This window comes from Acomys minous, assembly GCF_964271855.1.
Source record: "Acomys minous genome assembly, chromosome: 5".
NCBI lineage: Eukaryota > Metazoa > Chordata > Mammalia > Rodentia > Muridae > Acomys > Acomys minous.
Genome location: NC_140494.1, coordinates 52,285,237 through 52,301,856, shown reverse-complemented (window position 1 = coordinate 52,301,856; position 16,620 = coordinate 52,285,237). Strand labels below are relative to the sequence as shown.

At 38.0% G+C, this 16,620-nt stretch overlaps 1 pseudogene across 1 annotated transcript; it reads right to left on the bottom strand.

The window, feature by feature from the left end:
- Positions 1-13,679: 13,679 nt before the first annotated feature.
- LOC311597482 (monocyte to macrophage differentiation factor-like) lies at positions 13,680-15,558 on the bottom strand (annotated as a pseudogene). Its single transcript has 3 exons — positions 15,431-15,558; positions 14,684-14,822; positions 13,680-14,228 (listed from the first exon to the last, which is right to left on the bottom strand). The product of its transcript is annotated as a monocyte to macrophage differentiation factor-like (transcript).
- Between the last annotated feature and the right edge of the window lie 1,062 nt (positions 15,559-16,620).

The window sequence follows — 16,620 nt, the reverse complement described above, 5'->3', positions numbered from 1 at the left end:
GCTTTTCAAGTATTTCTTCCTGGCAAGACTGCCTTGCCAGTCTACATGGGAAGATGACTTGCTCAGTCCAGATGCCACTTGATGAGATGGGGTAGGAGGTGGGGGGGTGTAGACTCCTCTTTTCTGAGGAGTGGGAAGAGGGAAGGACAGTAGGTAAGGAGGGAGAGAGCTGCCACCAGAATGTGAAGTGATTAAATAAAAAAAAGTTTAAAAATTCAGATTCTTTACAATAAACTTTTAATTAAAAAGAATATTTCATTTTGTGCAGAAGTTGCAAAGCTTCTTCTGTGTTATTGATTTCCAGCTTTCTTTTATTGTGGGCAAAGAAGTTGATTGCTATGAGCCCAATGTTGATGTTTAATGTGAGAATTTTTTTGTGATTTGTCTAATTCTGCATATTAGAAAGTCCCCATGTTCTGATGAGAATATGGAGTTAATGGCTCTTGGTTGAAAATTACTGCAGATTTTCACTGGATAAACTTGGTTTGGGCAGCAGTTTAGTCAGTGCTCTTGCTCCGTTGCTGTTTTATACTTGAACAAACATCCCATTGCCTGAAGTAGAGCATTAGAATTCTCGCTTATTGTGTTAGTGTCTATAATTCTTTGTAGGCCTATTAATCCTGGTGTTATAAGCTAGTGCACATCAATATTTCAGGTATTCATATGTACAATTGAATTTTTACTTTCTGAATTTTGAGGTAACCAGTATATAATAATCTTTCTTGTGTCTTTTCCTCCTCAAAAACAAACACCAAAAACACCAAAACCAAAACAAAGCAAAACAATAACAAAACAACAACAAAACAAAACAAACTCTAAAAGCCTTTTTGATCTGATGATATTGATATTCTTAGAGGTGAAGTTCCTATGAATAAAATGTAGTTATGGAAGTTTTCTTTTTTAACTCATGCAAGTACTATTATTTATTTTAATCAACTAGCTTAATTTTCACTATTTTAGCATTGAATGATTTGTGTTTGGGAGGAATCTGATGCATTTGTAGCAGTCATTTCATGAGCGTTATATTAATGCTTTGTTAGTTCAGTTGTGTTTGCCTTCATTTTTCTCCATTTCCAGTAGTCTTCAGAGATGGTTATTTGAATTGTTGTACTATTGTTCTTTGATTTCTCACTTATGAGTTTTTATCAGTCATAAATATTTGATTTTTCACTTTTCTTGAAGATTATAAAGAAAGTTATTTGAATTGCAATAAGCTACTTTTAAATGATACTTATTATGCTAAGTGCAAGCATATAACTAAGTAAAACGTAAATATCTGAATTTTCTCCAGTTGTGTTCAACTGTTTTTAATATTTAACATATTTAAATTCTATGTTACTTCTTTCATCAACTTGTCTTTCATCACAAAGTAATTAATTTAGGTCAGTAAAAGATTGTGGGTTGAAAGCAGTCTTTTTTTCAGTAGTGAATTAACCATCTTATTCTTCTCCTGGTGGGAAGTCAGCTGTCAGGGGAATTGGCACTCCTCTGTTATTATTTTTCACACAGGTTTGAGACTTCTCATTTGCTCCAGTAAGAACTTGATTATGTCTCAGAATAGAGTTGCTTGAGTCAATTTGTCTAGTAACTTTTGGCCTTCTTGTGTCTGAACATTTTTGTTCTCTGACGTTTGAGAAAAGTTCTGTTGTTATTTGTTTGAATCAGGTTTCTACCATTTCAGCACACTAAAATCCTTCTTGAATTCCAATAGTCAATTTTCTTTTGCCTTTAATGGTGCCTTACAATCTCTGTAAGCTTACTTTTTTTTTTCTTTTACCCTTCTCTGTTAATTTTCAAACAGCCTGTATTTAAACTGATTAGTTCACTTACCAGTTACTCTATCCTGCTATGAATTAATTTTATCATATTTTCATTTAGTGAATTTACCTCCATTTCATTAATATCTAATTGATATTTTGTTTGTGTTAAACTTATTCATTCAGAAATACAGACTCCATTTCTGAATTGTTTCAATTCTCCAAAAAAGCGGTTACAATTTCTCCATATGAGAGCTCTATGCTCACCTTTGTATAACTTATCCCTGCTTTGTCTTTAGCCTGGGATGTGCATTACTGAACGGTGGACAGGCCTTTTGAGGGGCCTCTTTTAACCCTTTGATTGACACACCAACTGGAAGGTTAGGTTTCCACTGAAGTGATAGAATACACAATTCTATTTTCTTGAACAAGGTCTCTCCCTTAATGAAATTTCACTGCTACAGAATAACCCAATTATAAAGCCCAGTACTTGAGATCCAGATTAAAAGTATTAACTGTTTTTTTTAATTCAGGGAGATCCAAGATGGCGGCAAGCAGTGTGGACCGTGTTTTAAAGCTCCAGTGAACAATTCAGGGAATTGCACAGATTTCTGAGCCAGGAACACCAAGGTCCCCACACCACAGCAGCAGAAGTGCTCCACGGTTCGGAGGGACCAGGGTGTGGAGGACCTGCTTGCCCCTGCACACGGGAGGAGCATGGATTTTCTCGGATCAGAGCAGCAGCAGCAGAGACAGCAGTGCCACCAGCGGCACCAGCGGCGGTGGCTGAGGTTTGCAGCTCAGAGCCTTCCAGGGGAGGTGATTGGTGTGGTGGACGATGGTGGGAGTTGCTGCGGGAGAGGGGACTCTGGACAGGATTTGGGTCATGTGGTGCCTTGAGACCCTAAGCAGACAGTTTAGCCCCAGAGTTCTGGGTTTGCTCAGTGAGCTGTGCCGTGGAGAAGCTGGCTCAGCTTAGCAAGCAATTCTGCCCTAGGCACAGCTCCCCTGCTGTGACAAAGGCTGGGCTGAGTGCTCACTTCCACCCTAGGCTCTAGCTCAGTACAGCTGCAGTTTCCCTGCTGTGATGCAAGCTGGGCGGAGTGCTCACTTCCACCCTAGGCGCTTGCTCAGCATAGTCACAGTTTCCCTGCTGTGACGCAAGCTGGGCGGAGAGCTCACTTCCACCAGGTGCTTGATCAGCATAGTCGCAGTTTCCCTGCTGTGAAGCAGGCTGGGTGGAGTGCTCAGTTCCACCCTAGGCGCTTGCTCAGTGCAGTCGCAGTTCTCCTGCTGTGGCAGACAGTTCAGGCCCTGAGAAACTAGCTGAGCCCGACACGTGATTCGGGCCCAGTATCACTGGCTGGACATGGCAAGGAACCCAAAAGGCTGTGGATACCTTGGCCTGATCCAACGCTCATTCAGAGACTTGGAACAATTGCAGGACACACAGCAAAGGGGAGCTGAGGATCACTGGCTGTGAGAACCTAAAACGACAGGGCTAACCTCCTGACATCCATACCAATGAAGTATCAGGGCTTCCAGCCTACGGAAATCATGAGAAAACAAGTGAATCTATCATCAGACTCCTTCCACCCAACTCTGGAAGTTACTCAACAAAAAAAGAGATAGCAAGATGTCTAAAGGACAGCGTAAAAGCATACGCAAAAAAAACCAAAACAATATGGCGTCTCCAGTTCCCAGCTATCACAAAGAAAACAACACGGAGAACTCAAATACAACGGAAACACAAGAAAATGACCGCAAATCCTTGGTAATGAGTATGATAACGGAGGAAACAAATAAAATTTGAAAGCAGATGCAGGAAGAAGCAGCCATGCAGGTGCGAGACATGAAAGAAGCACATAGAGTGGAACTGGAAAATTTTCAGGAAAATGTAAACAACCAGATGAAAGAAATAAAAAAATCTGTTCAAGATATGAAGATGAAAATGGATTCAATGATAAACACACAGAAAGAAGAAAAATGAGAATGTGAGGCCTCAGAGAAGAAGGCGAATGACACAGTGCTGAGCTTTTCTAACAGAATCCAAGAGATGGAAGAACGAATCTCAAGTCTAGAAGATAAAAATCACAGATCTTGAAGCAACCATTAAAGAAAATGCCAAATCTGGAAAACTCCTGACACAAAACATCCAGGAAATGAAGGACACCATGAAAAGAAGAAATCTGAGGATAATAGGCATTGAAGAAAGAGAAGATATCAGACTCCAAGGCCCAGAAAATATTCTCAACAAAATCATAGAAGAAAATTTCCCCAATCAAAAGAAAGAGATGCCTATAAACATACAAGAGGCCTAAAGAACACCAAATAGAATTGACCAGAAAAGAAAAACTGCCCGTCGCATAATAATCAAAACACAAAACATACAGAACAAAGAAAAATATTAAAAGCTGCAAGGGAAAAGGGCCAAATAACATTTAATGGCAAACCTATCAAAATTACACCTAACTTCTCAGCAGAGACCATCAAAGCCAGAATGGCCTGGACAGAGATCCTGAAAACCCTAAGAGACCACAGATGCCAGGCCAGACTATTTTACCCAGCAAAACTATGAATAACCATTGATGGAGAAAACAAAATATTCCATGACAAAACCAAATCCAAACAGTACCAATCCACAAATCCAGCATTACAGAAAGTACTAGAAGGAAAACTCCATCCCAAAGGGTCAAGCTACAAACAAAACTACTCAAGAAATAGATAACTATACAATGGCAAAAAAAGAAGTACACAAATCCTCAACAGGATCCAACATCAAAATTAAGACTCTTATTAGTAACTGGTCATTAATATCGTTCAAGATCAATGGTCTCAATTCTCCAATAAAAAGACACAGACTAACTGAATGGGTGCATAAACAGGATCCAACATTCTTCTGCATTCAAGAAACACATCTCACACATAATGATAGGCATTACCTCAGGATAAAAGGTTGGAAAAAATATTCAAAGCGAATGGTCACAAAAAGCAAGCAGGCGTAGCCATTTTAATATCGAACAAAAAAGACTTTCAACCAAGATGAATCAAAAGGGATGAGGATGGACACTTCATACTCATCAAAGGTAAAGTCAATCAAGATGACATCACAATTCTGAACATCTATGCTCCCAATACAAGGGCACCCACATTTGTAAAATATCTGCTAAAAAGGCTTAAACCACACATCGATCCCCACACAATAATAGTGGGAGACTTCAACACCCCACTCTCCTGAAAGGACAAGTCATTGAAACAAAAACTAAGCCGAGAAATAACATCATTAACCAATGCCATGTGTCAAATGGATCTAACAGATATCTATAGAACCTTTCACCCAAATAAGAAAGAATATACCTTCTTTGCTGCACCCCATGGAACCTTCTCCAAAATTGATCACTTTGTAGTTCACAAAGAAAGCCTCAACAGATACAAGAGGATTGAATTATTACTTTGTATCCTATCAGATCATCATGGTCTTAGGCTGCAATTCAACAACAACAGAAATAACAAAAAGCCTACATGTATGTGGAAACTAAACAACTCTCTGCTAAATGACACCTGGGTCAGGGAAGAAATAAAGAAAGAAATCAAGGAGTTTCTGAAATTCAATGAAAATGAACGAACAACATACCCAAACTTGTGGGATACATTGAAAGCAGTGCTAAGAGGAAAACTCATAGCACTAAGTGCCTTTAAAAAGAAATTGGAAGCATCGCACATAAGCACCTTAATGACACAACTGGAAGCCCTAGAAAAACAAGAAGCAGAAACACCCAAAAGGAGTAGACGTCTGGAAATAATCAAACTCAGGGGTGAAATTAACAAATTAGAAACTATGAAAACAGTCCAAAGAATCAACAAAACCAAAAGCTGGTTCTTTCAGAAAATCAACAAGATAGACAGACCATTAGCGAAACTAATTAAAAGGCAGAGAGACAGTATTGAAATTAACAAAATCAGAAATGAAAAGGGAGACATAACAACAGACACTGAAAAAATACAAAGAATCATAAGATCCTACTTTGAAGGCATATATGCCACAAAATTTGAAAATCTAAGGGAAATGGACGATTTTCTTGATCAATTTCACTTGCCAAAGTTGAGTGAAGAACAGATAAACAAGCTAAATAGTCCCATTTCCCCTACAAACATAGAAGCAATCATTGATAGTCTCCCAACCAAAAAAAGCCCAGGATCAGATGGTTTCAGTGAAGAATTCTACCAGACCTTCAAGGGTGAGCTAATACCGATACTCTTCAAGCTACTCCAAAAGATAGAAAGGGATGGAACATTACATAATTCATTCTATGAGGCCATAGTCTCATTGATACCTAAACCTCACAAAGACTGAACAAAGAAAGAGAATTTCAGACCAATTTCTCTGATGAACATCGATGCAAAAATACTAAATAAAATACTTGCAAAACGAATACAAGAACACATCAAAGATATCATTCATCATGACCAAGTAGGCTTCATTCCAGGCATGCAGGGATGGTTTAATATATGGAAATCCATCAATGTAATCCACCATATAAACAAACTGAAAATAAAAAACCACATGATCATCTCTTTAGATGCAGAGAAATCATTTGGTAAAATCCAACACACATTCATGTTTAAAGTTTTAGAGATATCGGGGATACAAGGCACTTTCCTCTACATAATAAAGGGTATATATAGGAAACCAATAGCCAAAATCAAAGTAAATGGTGAGATACACAAGGAAATTCCTCTAAAATCAGGAACAAGGTAAAGCTGCCTACTCTCTCCATATCTCTTCAATATAGTACTCGAAGTTCTAGCCAGAGCAATAAGACAACAAAAGGAGATAAAGGGTATTCAAATGGGAAAGGAGGAAGTCAAGTTATCCCTATTTGCAGCTGATATGATAGTCTACATAAGTGACCCTCATAATTCCACCAGAGAACTCCTACAGCTGATAAACTCCTTCAGCAAATTGGCTGGATACAAAATTAACTCAAAAAAGTCTGTAGCCTTCCTATACACAAATGACAAGCTTGCAGAGGAAGAAATTAGGAAAGCCACACCCTTCACATTAGCCACAAGCAATATAAAGTACTTAGAAGTTACTCTAACTAAGCAAGTGAAGGACTTGTTTGAAAAAAATTTCAAAACTCTAAAGAAAGAGATTGAAGATGACATGAGAAGATGGAATGATCTTCCTTGCTCATGGATTGGGAGAATTAACATAGTAAAAATGGCCATCCTACCAAAAGCAATCTACAGATTCAATGCAAAACCTGTCAAAATACCTACACAATTTTTTAAAGACATTGAAATTTCAATCCTGAACTTCATATGGAAAAACAAAAAACCCAGAATAGCTAAAACAATCGTGTACAATAAAAGGTGCTCCGGAGGAGTCTCCATACCTGATCTCAAATGGTACTATAAAGCAATAGTAATTAAAACAGCATGGTACTGGCACAGCAACAGGCTGGTTGATCAGTAGAATCAAATCGAAGACCCAGATATGAATCCACACACATATGGTCACTTGATTTTCGACAAAGAAGCCAAATCCATTCGATGGAAAAGGGATAGCATCTTCAACAAATGGTGCTGGTCTAACTGGATGTCTGTGTGTAAAAAAATGCAACTGTATCCATATTTGCTACCTTGTACAAAACTCAAATCCAAGTGGATTAAAGACCTCAACATTAATCCAAAGTCACTTAGAAGAAAAATTGGAGAAGAGCCTGGAACATATTGGCACAGGAGACAACTTCCTGAACAGAACACCAACAGCCCAGACATTAATGTCAACAAGTAATAAATGGGACCTCATGAGGCTGAGAACCTTCTGTATGGCAGGAGACACTGTCAAGAGAACAAAGCGACAGCCTACAAACTGAGAAAAGATCTTCACCAACTCTACATCTGACAAAGGTCTAATATCCAAAATATATAAAGAACTCAAGAAATTAAACACCACCAAATCAAATAACCCACTTGAGAAATGGGGATTGGAACTAAACAGAGAATTCTCAACGGAGGAATATCAAATGGCTGAGAAACACTTAAAGAAATGCTCAACCTCCTTAATCATCAGGGAAATGCAAATCAAAACAACTATGAGATGCCATCTAACACCCATCACAATGGCTAAGATAAAAAATTCAAGGGACACCACATGCTGGCGAGGATGTGGGGAGAGAGGAACACTCCTTCATTGCTGGTGGGAATGCAAACTAGTACAACCACTTTGGAAATCTATCTGGTGCTATCTCAGAAAAATAGGAATAGGGCTTCCTCAAGACCCAGCTATTCCACTCCTTGGAATATACCCAGAAGATGCTCCAACACACAACAAGAAAATTTGCTCAACCATGTTCATAGCAGCCTTATTCATAATAGCCAGAACATGGAAACAGCCTAAGTGTCCCTCAATAGAAGAATGGATAAAGAAACTGTGGTACATATACACTATGGAATACTATTCAGCTATTAAAAACAAGGAGTTCCCGAAATTTGTGGATAAATGGTTTGAGCTAGACATGATCATAGTGAGTGAGTTAAGCCAGAAGCAGGAAGACTCAAATGGTATATACTCACTTATATCTGCATATTAGCCCAAGGGGCATGTCCCACAAAAGCCTTCACTTACCAGGAAACTGAGACAGAGGTGAGGACATTCTAGTGGGACTCTAGATGAGAGAAGCATGGGAGAATGTGTGGAGCACTTCTGAAGAAGGACGTCTCACTATCCAACGTGACACCTCTAGTAAAGACAGGATGAGAGAAGCATAGGAGAATGACAAAGTAGAAGGATCCAGGGGGTCCTAGAAGCCTACAAGTAGAACACTATGATAGGCAGATTTGGGCACAGGGGTCCCGCTCAAACTAAGGCACCAGCCAAGGACAATACAGGTGGTAAACCTTAAACCCCTACCCAGATCTAGCCAATGGACAGAACACTCTCTACAGTAGAGTGGAGAGTGGGATATTACTTTCTCACATACTCTGGTGCCTCACCTTTGACCATGTCCCCTGGAGGGGGAGACCTGGTGGCACTCAGAGGAAGGAGAGCAGGTTACCAAAAAGAGACTTGATACCCTATGAACATATACAGGGGGAGGTAATCCCCCTCAGGAACAGTCATAGGGGAGGGGAATAAGGGGAAAATGGGAGGGAAGGAAGAATGGGAGGATACAAGGGATGGGATAACCATTGAGATGTAACAAGAATAAATTAATAAAGGAGAAAAACAAACAAACAAACAAACAAACAAACAAAACCAACAAAGCCCAGTACTTAGAAGACAACGTAGAAGTCGATTAGGAAATTGTTTAAAATTCAGGAATAGTTACAACCCATTTCTTCTGTGACAATCCAGAAATCATGGTTTGTAGCAATTCATCCAAAGGCAACAATCTGTTGAAAGTAATTGATTTTGACCCTCATATAGAGGCTCTAGAGAGGGGTGCCTGGAACTCACTATGTGGACCAGGCTAGCCTTAAACTCAGAAAGATCCCTGTGCCTCTGCCTCCTGAATGCTGGGTTTAAATGTGTACACCACCATCACCACCATAACCACCATTACCACTACCCAGTTTAGGGTGATGTGGGGTTTCATAGGTCACTCCATTGATTCCCAGTTTGATTAGGCTGCTCTGTTGGCTAGGCGGGAATCCCTTCCGACCTCACTGCTCCAAGTGTGTCCCTCCCAAAGCTTCTGTCCTGGTCTAAGATGACAACATTCCTTCAGCAGAGAAGGACAGATCTTTGGTCAAGGGTATATGAGTACATCTGCTCCCTTGCTGCAACTCTCTAATAAGCTCATTTCATTTCTTAAAAACAAGCTCTTTTTATAAGAATGGATACTGCCTATTCCTGCAAACCTAATTCATTCCACAAGACTGGTATTAATTCTGTCAAAAAAGCAATCTTGAACTAAACAGCTCCCAGTAGTCTCATTTCTTCAAGGGTATCACAGTATCTTGTGATGATGTTGCACTGGAAACAAAGCCTCATGAAGACTTCCAGGAGTGATGACATTTACTTATATCAAAGAATAGACAGTTAAAACGTCTTCAAAAAATGTTTTAATCTTTTTTTTCCAGCTATAGTAGAAAGGACCTTCAGGTATCTGAACTTCAGGAAATAAAAATCAAACATATTATATTTCATCTGAATTATAATTTTATTAGATTAAGAGATGAAAATAGAATTATTAACTAATTGCTAATTATCTCTAAAATATCAAACTAGTTTATTAAGGAATACAGGAGCCCTTGGCTTTTTTACAATGCAGTTTATGGAAATGGCAAGTCCATGTTGGTGTTCTTTTGTATTTGCTATTTATATATTTAATTTTTTTAGCTTTTCCTTTTGAAATACTCTTAAGGAAAATTTTTTCTATGAATGACAATACATATTAACATATTATTTCAAATCTAGAAAATAGAAACAATATAAACATAAGTTATTCAAGAACAGTACTGAAAACAGTCAATAGAAGACCATAAAGAATATTAAGATAAATGCAAATGGTATTACTGGCTCTGTATAGGTAATCATTAACAACAAAAGTAATATATGTGATGAAACTCAGTGTTCTCATCTTTGTCAGAATAAACTTCAAGATTCCTTGATATTTCCATAGAATATATGATTTCATGTATTTTGCTACATGAAATGAAGAAATTTTGATTAGTAACTTAGGAGAGGAAGATAAAAAGATTTCATTGATATTGTGATTAGTATTTATTAGTTTTTCATTTTGATATTTCTGTTCTCTAAATTTCAAATACCAAATTATTTTTTCTAAGTGTATATATAGATCTATGTTCATGTCATACACAATCATTGTAACTTCATCTCATAGTTAGTTAGAAAGTTTTCTTATCTTTACTTTACTCTAATTATATACATTTACATTAAACTTAACAGGAAGAGCTGCATATATGGTTCAGAGCTTGAGGGAAAAAAGTACTTCTCTTGAAGGGGAACCAGGTTTGTTTTTAGACATCTGCATGTTAGCCAAATCTGTCACTTACTCTAGTTCTAGGAGTAAATTTGGAAAAACTCTTCTATATTTGATTGTGTAGTGAACATTGTGTGTCTGTGGTGGGGAGAAAGACAGAGGAAAACACAGGAATGAACTCTCTCTCTCTCTCTCTCTCTCTCTCTCTCTCTCTCTCTCTCTTTCACACACACACACACAAAAACCCCCACAGAGATAGAGTGAGAGAGACATAGAGAGAAAGAGAGAGAGAGACACAGAGAGACAGACAGACAGACAGAAAGTCAGACAGAAAGACAGTTAAACACAGACAGACAGAGAGACACACAGACACACAGACAGATAGGCGTAGAGGAAGAATACGGGTACATGTCATATTATTATGATTCACTAATTACTTAAACATGTTCACCACAAAAATAAAGATCAACAAAGAAGTTTGTGCTTATTCTATGTACATTCTTTCTGATAAGCCATTGTTCTGATTCATATTCCAACTTACACACACATAGAAACTGCCAAAGACAGTTAATGCTCCAATTCTGATAAGTTATTCAAGCTGGTCATTGAGTCACAGGAGAAGTCAATGTAGGTAGAACAATAGTCAGAAGAGGACCTGAGTAGCTTTCAAGACTAAAGATGTACCTTTTTGGCTTGGCTTTTTTTCCCCCATTACATGTAACAACTTTATTCTAAACTACAGCACAAGGTTTTACATACATATTAGTGATTTTGACAGTGTGGATTACTTGTGGACTTTAAATGAATCCACAAAAATTTAATATATTTACAGTAAAATACACAGTAAAACAATGGACACCTACATGTTAAGAATGATGCACATAGAGTGGCCGGGCTGGTGTTATTCTTGCTCTTGAGTACTGAAGAAACTCCATCAAGTACCAGTTCTTCTGTCATTTCTCTACAATCTAACAAAATCAGAGTATGAGCATACATATAAAATAAACTTTCTTTTAAACTTGCTACTGTACAGGATTTCAATTAATCAATCATATCTTCAATCTGACAGTTCCATTGAGCAAGCCTATCTCTAGACAAACAGGTTATATTAACATCTTATCTAAGGGCAATGTGATTTCATTTCTCTTGAACACCAAGAAAGACTAACCAACAATGCAACTAATACATCAATCTTAATATAAGACAGTGAGAGAAATCTAGAAATAATACATAAATACCACTCCACTGAGTTAGCATAAACCCCATAGATTACTAATGTGGGTTTCTACCTGTCAATCAATGTTCTATATATGATGTGAAAAATAGCATATTAAGAAATGCAGAGGAAAAGGCATAATATGAATTTATATATTTAGTCCTACAATTCAAAATAAATATCAAGCTGGTGCAATAAATATAAGTGACTTAACCACAATGACTGAACCATTGGCTCTCAATATGGTAATACAAGTCACCATAATTCAGAAAGCTCATGAGAAGTACCTTGCAGATCCAACCCAACCACACTATTATAACATGCACAGATTCCTCTGTTGTGGTACGAGACCCTGGGGAAAACATGGCAAAAGCATAGAAGTAATATTATGTTCTTTAAAAGTTGATGATATCAAATGCTTTTTCATCACTGGTGGACCATAGCACATCAAGTGTATCAGCCCTCAGCAGGACCAAATTCAGGGTCAGAGACTGGCAGAAAAGTTTGTAAAAATGCTGGTTTTTAAAAATTAGTAAATTCTCTACACTTAATAAAATTGTCAGAGGAAATGCAATTCTTGTCAGTGGAATGTTGACTATTTGCTGCCAAACCTCACATAAATGAACTAAGGGGATGCGCTTCAGTAGGGTAGTTTCTTTAAAAATGCACAAAAATCATAAGCCTATTTATTTATTTATATTTTTAGATATACATTTATATTATTTCACATATATACAATAAATGGCCTATAGCAAGAATAATCCTGACACAATGATGTATTATATACATGTTATATTCTTAGTGTTTTGGCTATTTGTATTTGATAGCTTTGAAGAAAACAACTTTCCTACCTTGGTGCATCTAAACGTCTGAATGTCAATGAATCTCTATCATATCTTGCCACTATCAACTTAAAACATATATCTACACCTAAAAGCATCTTAACCCTAAAACAACTAAGCTTTATTGTAAAACTAAGATAACTGCTCTTCAACTCCATCAGAGACTTGAGAAGGAATAAACTTGATTACCTGAGTATGCTGGGAGTGTACCTTTCTGAATGAAGATGACAGAGACAGTTTTTTTTTACCTGCATAGTCACTGAAAACTCTCTATAATGTTGAAGCATCATCTTCAGCCTTCTGACCCAATACATCTGACAGAAATATTTTTGAGGCAGGAACTGTTGAAGACTTGCTTACTCTCTCTTGGCAGAGTTTGGTAGTCAATTCAAAATAACCATGTTGTGTCAGATGAAACATGGTTTTAAAAAGTAGTTTTAAGTTTCCATGATTCTTTGCACGGTGAACAGGAAAGGTGATAGAACCAACCTTTGTTTTTCTTAAAAAGAAAGTTGTGTTATTGCACTGATTTTGACAAACTGACATACTAATTTAGAAAAAAAATAATTTAAAGATGAAAATATAAAATTTTGGTTTGTAAACATCTGTTGGCCAAGTCTATCCAGAGTCCCCCTTGTTAGTAGAATGGAATGAAGAATTAATTAGCTATCTTGTTTGTTGACTGTAAAGTGGAAAGCTCCAAGTCACTTTCACAGCTTTATACTTTCACAGTTATTATATTAAAAAATTAAAGTTAGTACAAGTTGCTCATTCTTCCTCCATGTGCAATGTTCAGCCAATACCCCCACACAAGTGCCTCAGTTGAGATAATACTGATTCAAAGACCCAGCAGAAACTGACTGGTCGTAAGTGTCAAATAAAGTCCAATGGACTTTGGTTAGAGGTACTTCTAGATGGAGCAATAGTGCAGGCCAGTTGCTGTGGCCCCAAATATGTGCCACATGACACGGGTGAATGGAATGGTGCCATCACTCTTGAAAAACAGAACTCCAAAGCAGTAAAGCAAGCCCTTAAAGGCAAAATCTTGACGGTTTTCTGCGTTATTGTTTATTGATGTTACCTCCAAAGCTAGATAAAATTCTCGTTGTGAAATAGAAGGATAGTTCTACCACTTTATACGTTTCATTGTAGAGAATTACATAAATGGTTCCTTCAGCTTATATGAGCCAGACAATCCAATGCATATGTATGCCAGGTTTCCAAGTTAATGGAGACTTAACCATGGAGTGTAGGAAGCAGCAATGAAGAAATCGATAACCATCCAATCACACTTGTGGAAACAATGCTCCACTGTCCTGAAGTAGATCTTTTTCCATGATACTATGTGAAATACTGTGGAAAGGATGAAGAGCACACAAAGGCCCGTCCCATAAGTCTATGTTGTTATCTTTTCCCAGCAGTCATCAGATCGCCTGTGGAGGAGGGCACTGCACACAGTGGCTAGTGATGGAGGCACTTTCAGCAAATATGGCCATTTGGACCCCCTGTGTTCTGCTTGACAAAACCTCTCCTGCTCCCTCCTTTTCGGGGAACTCTCCAGGAGACCTCCTCGTCTTTAGCTTTCTCAATAACCAGATATAGATCTGTTTCACCTAGGTTAGCTCCAGTCCTACTGTCCCACGCTTCTTGGAAACTGCCAGCACAGGGCTACCTGACCATGAAGGGAACATTGTGTGATGTGCAGCAGCAGGGGACTGCCCTCGCTCTCACCCTAGCTCCCTCTCTGCCCCTACCCCACATCCTGCCTTGTGCTTATAAGCAGCCTGAGAAAAATACAATTTTGTCAGCTTGATCAGATTCTTTGACTTGCTGTCCATTCCTTGCGACTCTTGTCCCCCCATTCTCTCCCTAGGGGTCCGTGGGTCTCAGTGGAACTGTCCGGCGGGTCTGGACAGCTAGAACAATGTGGAATGCATGTGGGTAGCAATTAGCACCTTGTTCATAGCAAGTTGCTTTGTAGCGGACATTGGCTCGGGCTGGATGTTTCATGAAAGGCTGGAGAAGATTCCTGAACCGGAATGATACTTCTCTCCTCCACGGGTGGCCAAGAGCTCTGTTTCTCCTGAACCAGTCCCTGGCTTGCCGGCCTCAGGCACTTGAGCTGCTCCTGAACACTCTAGTGTGCCAGGCAGGAGCCAAGCAACTGGACAGACCACACCAGGGTCAGAAACAGGCTCCGGCCACAACAGACTGATGTTTTCTTAATTTAGCTGAAAACCTAGGACTGAAACTAATATGTTAAAATAGAAAACAGAATTTTAAAATGATATAAGAAACACAAATAAATATATACATGTGGCATTTATTTGGGTGTGTGTGTGTGTGTATACATAGATAGATGTCCCAGCTGAGAATACATTATTTCAATTATATACAAAAATAGAAAAGGAAAAGTAATAGTTTGATTTGTTTTAAAGTGATGATAAATGTGCATAAGCAAAAAAGAATTGCAAGTTTAAATATGCATTAAGTCTGTGCCCCCGCACCCCCCCCCACAAAAGACTCTAACACTCCCAGCAGATTTGTTTCAACACATATAGGGCAAAGCTTTCACATTAGCAAGAAGCCATGGATCTAATTTTGTTCATTTGGATCATAACTTCTTTTTATCATACATTTCAATTTGATTGTAAAACCTACCAATTTCTTGAGGTCAACACCGAGGCATGAGAGGGCTCTTGACATCCAGAGGATTTTAACAGCCAATTTTCACCCAGTCTCACATTTCTCCCGAATTCTGTTTTCCTTGCCTCTGGGTTAAATAACATGGGTGCCCAGAGCCTGTATCTAAATTTGCTTTAAAAAAAAAAAAAAAAAAAGGAAAGGAAAGAAAAATCTCACTGTACTCCAACTTTCTTCTGCATCAGACATTACAGCGTGCAGTGTGCACTTTCTCACCCTGTTTGTCTGGGAAGTTGGAGTCAGACAAGAGATGACCCTAGTTGTAAAGAAAATGTACTTATTGTATAAAATGGTGACATTTTCATTTATAGCTTTTGAGTTGCTCATTCTTGTGATTGTAATTCTGGCAATTTGGGAATATAATTGTACATGCCTCACGAATGTACATTTATTTGAAGATTTGGAGCCATGAGTATATCTCAATGGTAGGAAAAGTTCGAGGATATGAACTTTTGTGGAGATTTTAGAGCTCTGAGTATATTTTGGTGGTAGATAAATTACCTCACACAAATGAGGCCCAGAGTTCAAGCACAAGCAGTTACTCTAACAAAAGACTATTTAGCCTACTTTGAAGAGTTAAATCATTCTCTTTATTGAACTTCTATGTGTTAGTGGATAAGTAATCCGTTCAAATTTGTATGTGAGATTACTCTAGTGAATGTCTGAATTTCTCTGCATATTCTAGATGATCCCTGAAAATGTCGACTGTATAATTTCATTTGACATAGCAATGACTGACAAACCATGAAGTCACTATATATAATTGGGTTTCACTAGTGTAAATATAGAATCATATTATCTCTCATAATTTCAAGTTTACTTACATATTAGAATTGAATTGAAAAAAGCACCAGCTTATATATCTACTTAATGAAAAACGTCTGTGCTGCTTCATCGAATTAAAATAATAGTTTATACATTTGGCTTTGGCACATGTGCATGTGTGTTTCTATGTTCATGTGTATTTTTTCTCTGCAATGTCCACTTTATACTTTTTCATAGTTTACGAAGTCATCATTTAGATGTTAGTGAAAACTGGATCTGGTGGGGCTGCGGAGATTCCTCTGTCTGTAAGATTCTTGCTACACAAGCATGAGTGACAGAATTTAGATTTATAGAAATGCTATAAAGAAGAAAGCATGGTTACA